This window comes from Hyalella azteca, unplaced genomic scaffold (assembly GCF_000764305.2).
Source record: "Hyalella azteca isolate HAZT.00-mixed unplaced genomic scaffold, Hazt_2.0.2 contig2180, whole genome shotgun sequence".
In the NCBI taxonomy this organism is placed as follows: domain Eukaryota; kingdom Metazoa; phylum Arthropoda; class Malacostraca; order Amphipoda; family Hyalellidae; genus Hyalella; species Hyalella azteca.
In genome coordinates this window covers 1772-10768 of record NW_025932464.1, presented here as the reverse complement: position 1 = coordinate 10768, position 8997 = coordinate 1772, and positions in this window count along the sequence as shown.

Below are 8997 nucleotides of genomic sequence, written 5' to 3'. Positions count from 1 at the left end.
GTACTTCGCCTCCGGTGTTACAATACAGCGAGCTTTACATCGCGGACATGCCTGGAATGAACACATACTCGACACGTTACTCAGGTGGCCCATCTCAAGGCCTATCGCCATCAGCGCCGTTCATTGCCCCAGAGATGCAGCAATTTTGTGTACACCAGACCCTTCACAGTTCCAAAGGGAATGAAATGAATCTCCCGCATTGATTAGCATGGATATCTCCCTGCAAGTCCCTACGGAATGTTCTTAAGGGAAAATGGCACTACACCACCTCCTACCCCTCCAACTGCTATCAAAGTGAAATCACCCAATCGCCCACCGCACCTCAAGAGCAGAACTTTTCTTGCTACAGACCGGAAAAATCTGCACAATACAATTTCGACGGCTGGCCCCACGGGATGACCTCGTGGACTGAAAGTGGGTCCGTAATTCCTAATGTCATTCAGGGATATTCTGTCGTCGAAAGCAATCAGGACGGCTTCAAAGTCAACGATAATTGTGCAAATATCACCAATCAACCGTTCCAGGCTATGGATCATTCGCCAAGTCCCGACCAGCCAGAGGACCGAGCACTGGCAGGAACTACAATGAATATTGACTCAGTCTCCCCCTACCCATGACTACAACAGTCTTCAATTACTGGTGGACACGGCCTAGGTAATTGCAACGAGCCTTTGCAGCATAAACAGTTTATTGATGCTACAAGTTTCCCAGTGTCGGCACTGCATGGCAGTCATGATGTTAATTGGCTCAGACTTGTCCTCGCTAGCGTTTTAGCGGCTAAACTCTTGCGGAGGTTTTCATAAAAGTTCAGCAGTTGGTTAATGCACGATGTCAGATTACAGGAGAAATTGATGCTGTGCCTTCAGCATACATACCAAATGGATCCACTCCTATATTGTTATAAATTTCTCCTAACATCCTGACGAGTCCCGTAATTCGTTGGAGAAGCGAGCATTTCGTCAAAACTGACACCAACTGAATTGAAGGAATTATTAGCAAACGCTCCTGCTGCTCACCGTCGAAATCTACGTTACTCCTGCAATGGTCGGCCGAACATCGAAGCGAAAAGCCAAATCCACGTTTTGAATTTTGGTTTACGGCAAAGTCTTCTGCACACCAAGCAGCGAGGCATAAATTGACCTGTCGGTGCGCACATGGCTCACCTTACGGCAGGCGAGATCGAAGTTGCGACGTAATTGGCTAAATTCACATGCAAGAAGAAAGTAGCATTCACATAGTTCGATTTTGATTAAAGAGCTATTGCACATCAAACAAAGTCTACAAAATTTATGAAGCGCAAACTCCACTCACCTGTCTGAGGTGCCTGGGCGGCGTTCTGGAGGTGCGAATCCATTTTGCTGATTTAGGCTTCTTTTAGCGAGGCGCAAGAGCAGCAAACTGTGCAGGGAAATGAAAATATGTCACATGAATTGACTATTAGACGATTTTGCGATATTATAAAAGTATTATGTGACGAACAATTTTTAATAGAGTACAATTTGAAAGACGAAACTTATGTTGGAATAATTACGTATATTTTTTTTTTGCTGATTAAATTTTACAAAAAATAAGGAAAAGTCAGGGCTACGACAAACAAAAGTAACGAGTGAAGATTAAATGGTGTCAATGTTATAAATGAGCTTCGAACTTTGTACATTTTGCGTATATAAGTTATAAATTACATTTCTGTTCACGCACATGGGCATCCAACACGTGCACTTCACGTCTAAGTGCTCAGCCTATAACGTGCTTATAACCACAGTGGCCCAGTGGTTAAAGTTCAGAGTACCAAGATTGGAGCAGAGAGGCGCGGGTTCGATCCCAGCTCTGTGCGCCAGTTTCTGGTCTGAATCGGCGAGGAGGCAGGGCGGTTAAGTATAGCAGAATTTGGAGCAGAAAGTTCGAGACCGATATAAGCTGTGAGGCGACAAATAAATAAGAATAGGCGACAGGCCTACGACCTAATAAACGCTGAAACCGCTATGCCATGCTAATATGAGCGAAGCAGTGGTATTAAAGAGACACGTGGTGATGCTCACCTGACGACAGCGAGGAGTAGACTGATAACTGGGCCCCCGCCTATAGGCTTCTTCAGGCGCCGTCAGACAAAGAGCGGAGAGTATTTCGACTTGTGTTGAGATCTCTAAGCATTCCATTTCTGTCAAATATTTTGCATCAAATTATTCTGGTTAAATGAATGATATTCGTCATTCCGGTGAATGAGGAGTGAACATAACGAACAAATTATAACAAATGAACGGTCAAGGCTACAATTCGCCAGTTCCCATCGGACATACTGCGACCCAATCAAATAAACAAAGAATAAACGCAATTTAAATGACTGCAAAATGTAACCAATGAAAATTTAGCCTTCATCGGCGTTACTTTTAATAAAGTCAATCACGATCATTATGGTATCTTAAAAGTATTCATTATAAATGTTTATGTATTATTGGAACCTTTACATTAAAGGGCTAAATTCATGTAGAGCGTTTTCAGCCTTTCATACTGCAACCTTCTTTGCTTCTGTTAATTATTCATAATCACTCAATTTACCTGCTATTTTTGCGCTGCAATAAATAACTTATGAACTGACTTTTTTCTGTGAAATCACAGAGATTTTTCCAGATCTACTGTCGGACAACACGTGTGGCTCGAAGTTACTAAATCGCAATCGAGGAAAATTTTGTAAAAGCTTGCCTTTTGGATAGAGCGAGCTTACCTAAAAACACACGGAAGCCATAGGACATCTCAGACTGTTATTGATTGACTACATTCTTAAACTCCTCAAGGAGACCTTCTGGGTCAGAAAATTTTTTTTTTCAGACTGACCTTTCTTTAACTTCATGCACATGTAAAAGACTAATACACGAACTTGTTGTATGAATTATTTGAGAAAATAAAAGAAAACGTGAAACGTATAGAAAACGGGGGAAAAGAAGGATTTATTAATTTGCTAGTCTTTTCCATTTACGTCGTTTACAAGAACGAGAAACTTATCATTCGATTCGTAATGCAAATATCTAGCGACTCTATAGTCGCAATACTTTATATTCTATACTCTAGCTGTATAGAAGCCCCTCGTCAAATGTTTTTAGAAGACTTTTCCCATCTTCCCCCCCCCCTTCGCCACCATTTCCTTATATTTTTACGATATATAATGCAAACAATAGATAAATAAAAAAGATTGTAGAGTCGCAAGTTATTCTCTTTAGAAATCGAATGATATACCTCTCAATATTGTAGCTCTAAAGTCATTGGAAGAGCTAGATTTTTAAGAGGTGTATTTTTTGAAATTTGAATTGTTGAGGAGAGACAAATAAGTAAAATTGATTGAAAAAAAATAAGTAAATGAAAAAAAATTACTCGATACTGTACATCCAGCTTTTCCATCGCCTAATACTCGTGTTGAGGGTACCATCTTGCTTATTATTGTCCAGGTTAACGCAGTCTATAAATTCCTTTTTCTTAAATGTTTTTTTTATGAGGAATTATCAATAAATTGTCTTTTTTTACAATTAGAAACTACATTACCCAAAAAATTGAAGCAAGCCCATGCACACGGTTTGTCGCGCTTGACACGCCTTTTCTTTCATGATTATGGGATAGCAGAAAAAGGTAAAATATATCAATAAATATTAAAATATAACAATAAATTCATTTATGTTTAATGCTAAACACTCAACAGCACAATAAACTCGGCGTAACGCTAGATATATTTTTGCTAAGCTCTACGACATTGCGCACTGAGTTTCAGATGGGAGCGTTGTTGCGATTTAGAAAAAATTCGCCATAGGCATCACACTCAAAGATGCTAATTAATAAAATTGTCTATGTGTTTTATCAATTTTTATTTGAGATGTATTGATCTGAGTTGTGCCCTATCTATGTTCTGATTATTTTATATCTGCAATTATGAAATAATAATATATGATATATCGGTCGCAGCGTTTATTAGCCCGGAGGCCTGTAGCCGAGTCTCAACATTGCAGAGCATTCACAGCTTGTTGCGGGCTTGAACTCGCAACTCACTGCTTCAAATTTTCTTTGCTTAACCGCCTGGCCTCCTTGCCGATTCTGATAAGAGCTGGCGCACAGAGCTGGGATCGAACCCGCACCTCTCTGCGCCAATCTTGGTACTCCGAACTTTAATCACTGGGCAACCCTGAAGTAAAGCATTATAAACTTTGTTATTCGTCCTGTAGTTTTGCAAATCCATGCATTAGCCTTCGTAAATTCAAACCCTAATATTCATCAAGAAATTTTGTACAAATATCATGCAGTGGTTGCAAGGATTCGCACTCATTTAACACATCAGGATACCTACTGGGGCAGCATTGAAGCTGAAATTGACGTAGAGAAAATTTCGGGTGAGTTTGTATATTTCCGACGTCAAATGTTCCATAATTCATATTTGCCACGATCAAACTAATTAAAAATTATATAAATATTAGGCAATTTCCTCAGCGCCATTACGGTCACACTAGCGCAGTCAATCTTCCACTAAAAAAATATTTCACGTTGCCATGATACAACAACACCTGGAGTTTTATTCAATTTCTATTAAAAAGTTCTTAACTAACAATAGATTCTAACACTTTTTTGAAGGCGCAGAAAGAAATTGGAAAATTTTATATAATTCTCTGTAATGTATTTAGAGCCAGAATATTAACGTCGACGTGTGTGAACCTGTAAGCGTTAACCAACAAGTAAAAAGGAGTGCAAATGCTAAATAAATTCAGCATATCTTCATTAAAAGCGTTTCAGAGACCATGCCAACATTTGTTCAGTTTTAAAAGGTCAAAGAATATGAAAACTTTGTAAATTTACTTGTCGTTTTCATAATAAACTTTTTAAACATTCATAACAAATTGCCCGATTGTCGAGTCTAACACAAGCACGCAAGAAAGTTTCAGAATATTTGCTAAATTTGCTCACAGCGAATTATGGTCACCACAAGTCTTCCTGACACCGATGTAAGAATCATTCTCTTCTCTAAATTAATTGAAAGTCTCCAATATCTCGCCTTTTATATTTAATCTCGCCTCCCAGTATCTCACCTGACCAATCTATAGGCCGTGGTCGCCTCTTCGTAGTCCCGGTAATGATTCGTTGTCCTGGTAAGTAGGTCGAAAATAATGCAAGTTCTCGGGAGGATGAAATGTTTCTCTTGGTAATGATTCTGGCAAAATAAATGATGATGTAAAATTTCAGGTTATTTCCAAACCGATTCTCTAGTACTTTATTAATTTAATTGTCTTGAGCGGTTCCTGTAAAGCGTTTCATTCAAAAATGAACAAAGACGCCAGACCGCACGGACGAAACAGTCCGATCGAGGAACGATTTTCGTATAGACAGATATTATTCCTAACTTCCTTCGCAAAATAAGAACTAATGATCACAAAAAATCACGATCTCAGATGACAGATGGCCGAAGAATTGGCTACAATTTTTACATTTTTTTTTGCTACAATTTTTGGAAAAAAATTATTGGCTACAATTTTTACAATCAGAAAAATTTGTCTTCCCGTGCTTTAGTATGTGTGTGTTTTAGTTTGTGCGGGAGGCAATTTATAATTTGCAAAAAATTACCTCTTTATGACAATTTTTTGCAACAAATTATTTATGAAAATTCACATCGGTACATTATTATTCGCGTTAAACTGGACAACAATAAGCATGGTGGTCACCTCAAAACGAGAAATGGGCGATGAGAAATCTGAGGATAAAGTATCAAGCATATTTTTAATTTCCTTCTTTTTCGATCAATTTTATTTACTTGGCTCTACTGAACAATTGAAACTTCCAAGATGCGCCATCGCTCCAGCTATTATTGTCGGGCTACACCATCGAGAGACATATAATTCGATTTACTGCATGGGAAAATATCTAGTGACTATAGAAGCCTTTTTTCATGATTGATCTATTGTTTAGATTATATATTATAAAAACGTTAGGATATTGTGGAGGAGGGAGGTAAATTAAGAAATTCCATTAAGAAATTTGAAAGAAGGGCTTCTAGAGTCGCTAGATATTTGAATTACAAATCGAGTGACACGTCTCTCGTTCTTGTAGCTCGTAGATCAAATAATACGATAGATTTATAAAAGTCCCCCTTTTCCTCGTTTTCTATTCATTTCACGTTTCCTTTTATTTTCTCAGAAAATTCTTTTTTAGTGTTTTACATATGTGTATGAAATCCAAGAAAAATCTGTCAGTAGATACATAGTGTGTCAGTTAGAGACAGAAGCTGCCCTCAATTAAGGAGATTATAAATTTTGTCAATAAAGAACGGTCTGAGATGTCCTATCTCCTATGGCCTCCACGTGATTTTAGGTATAAGCTCCATTAAAATGGTCCGCGTAAAGGACCTTTACAGAGGAAAGATTATTTAAAAATTTTTCCTCAATTGCGATTCAGTAACTTTGACCCACTCCTGCTGTCCGACAGTTGATCTGGAAAAATCTCTATGCTTCCTCCGTGCACACTCAGTTCATAAAAGTTATTTATTGTAGCCTAAGAATAGCAGGTAAATTGAGTGATTATGACCCACTAACGGGAGCAAGGCAGGTTGCAGTATGAAAGGTTTAAAATGCTTTACATGAATTCAGTGCATCAGGGCATCGTTTTATTGTAATGGTTACAATGTTACATTTAACATTTATTCCAGAGACTATTATGATACCATAATGACTGTGATTGACTTACGAAGAATAACGTTGATGAAAGTTACATTTTAATTGGTTATATTTCATGTATCATCATTTGTTTATTTGATTTGGTCGCGGTATGTCTGATGATAACTAGCGAATTATAGCCTTGACTGTTAATTTGTTCGTTATGTTCACTCCTCATTCACTGGAATGGCGAAATTGCGGGGGGGGGGCCGGTGAGGAAGAAAGGGGCAATAGGGGGGCGGCAGTCCGCGAAGTCGAAGTTCGTACGTTTGTTCGACGATTTATACACAACACATGCAGCACATGATTCCGACTCGAATAAATTTTCGCGAGCTAAAAATCACCTATTATTAACGGTGATAGGAATTATTACTAGGAATTTATATTCAAAATTTCATTCGAATCTGTTCAGTAGTTTGGAAGACATTCTTTGATCACTGCGAATTTCGGCCTGTATCGCCATATAACTCCCGAATGAAGGTGAAATTTAAACATTTTTCACGAGCTAAAAATCACTGTTAGGTCCTAACCATAATGAATACGTGTTCCACGTTTTATCGAGCTGCGTTCATTAGTTTGGGAAATATTTTTGGTCACTAAATTTGGAGATTGGCCGTGAGACCGGCCACGAGTCCGGCCCAAAATTTGCCCGAGCCGTCTTGAATTTCTAGTGCTGAAACAGTTAAAACTGTAAAAAAATATATTTGTTTACTAAATGGGGTTCAATTTGTGACATGCACATTTGTGTTTAACCTTTTTCTTTTAAAATTGAAGCGTACTAAATATCAGAAAAGAGGCGTTTGTTTTTATACGTGCCTGTCTTGGAGGGGGGCGCTAGAGATTCACTGGGGAGTCAAAGGGGGCGCCAGCCTGAAAAAAATTTGGGAACCACTGATTATTCTAACTCGTGAATAAATTTGATGCAAAACATTTGACAGGAATGGCATGCTTGGAGATCTCAACACAAGTAGAATGTCACACCGTCCGCTCTTTGTCTGACGCCTGTAAGCCTATAGGCCCTCGGGGGCTCAGTTGTAGTCTACGCTCGCTGTCGTCAGGTGAGCATCGTTAGGCTGAGCACTCAGACGTGAAGCGCACGTGTTGGGTGGCCACGTGGCGTGACGTGAAGAGGCCTTGAGATTTGTAAATTTAACGCGTGTTTAAAGGCACTAAATTTAAAACTGTATTTAGTGGAAAATATAAAGTAGTTACGTGACGGTGAACAGAGCAATCTTCTACTGTGAAGAGTTATAGAACGTTAGTTAGTGAAGTGTTATTTCACTAAATCTCATCATATTCTAACTCCTATTGGTGTATAGTTTGACGCCGCTTCTTCTATTGATTTATTTGAATGGATCGCATATCTGATGCTTAGCGACAAGACTTTACCACATACGCTTTTTGTAACTTTATTTTAGTTCTATTGACTTTGCACAATCGGCAAATAACTTTTTTCTGACAAATATTGGTCATAGAGCAGCAAAAATTTTATCAAGTATTTCGTGAACAGTATATAACATCGAAATAACTCAATAATACTTGAAAATTTCAGGAAAACCATACAAAATCGTGATTTAGGTAAATCACTTTTTAGTGTTGCCATTATTTTTGATGGACTAATGCCAGGTAAACAGAGGTGGGCAGTAGCGCGCTACATGTAGCGGCCGCTACATATTCAGTAGCGGTAGCGGTAGCGGCTCTACATTTAAGGCAATGTAGCGGTAGCGGTAGCGCCCGCTACATATTTAAGTAGCGATACGAGGTTTTGCCGCTACAGCGCTACCGCTACATTTATAGATAAAGCCTTTAGATTTTACTTAAGGGGACCGGCTACCCCTCCAACAAAACTTTTTTGTTTACTGACGGATGGTTTTGAAACTTGGTTCACATATGTAAAACAGAAATCTAAGACCTTTTTGTTCATGTAAATTTAAAAAAATGAAAGAAAACGTGTAATTAATAGAAAACGGCAAATAAGGGGTACTCTAAAAAAGTTTATAACTTTTGCAAATCACATGCTACAATGTCGAGACACATATCATTCGATTTTTACGCAAAAATTATAGCACGCACAGACATGCGGTAAACTGCGTTCTACGCGCCTTTTCAGCAGCTACAAAATGAGTCAAGAAAACGGTAAAGCTAAAATTTCCGATTTTTAGGGTAGCCGGTCCCCTTAATAGTATTAAATATTATTCCAAACCAGCATGATACATACATAATATAAATTACAGAATAAAACTGTACGAAAGATTTCGGTGTAATGTTGTTAACCTCAGCCTGTTACTAGTGTCAACATGTTAGTTGTTACTTGTTAAGT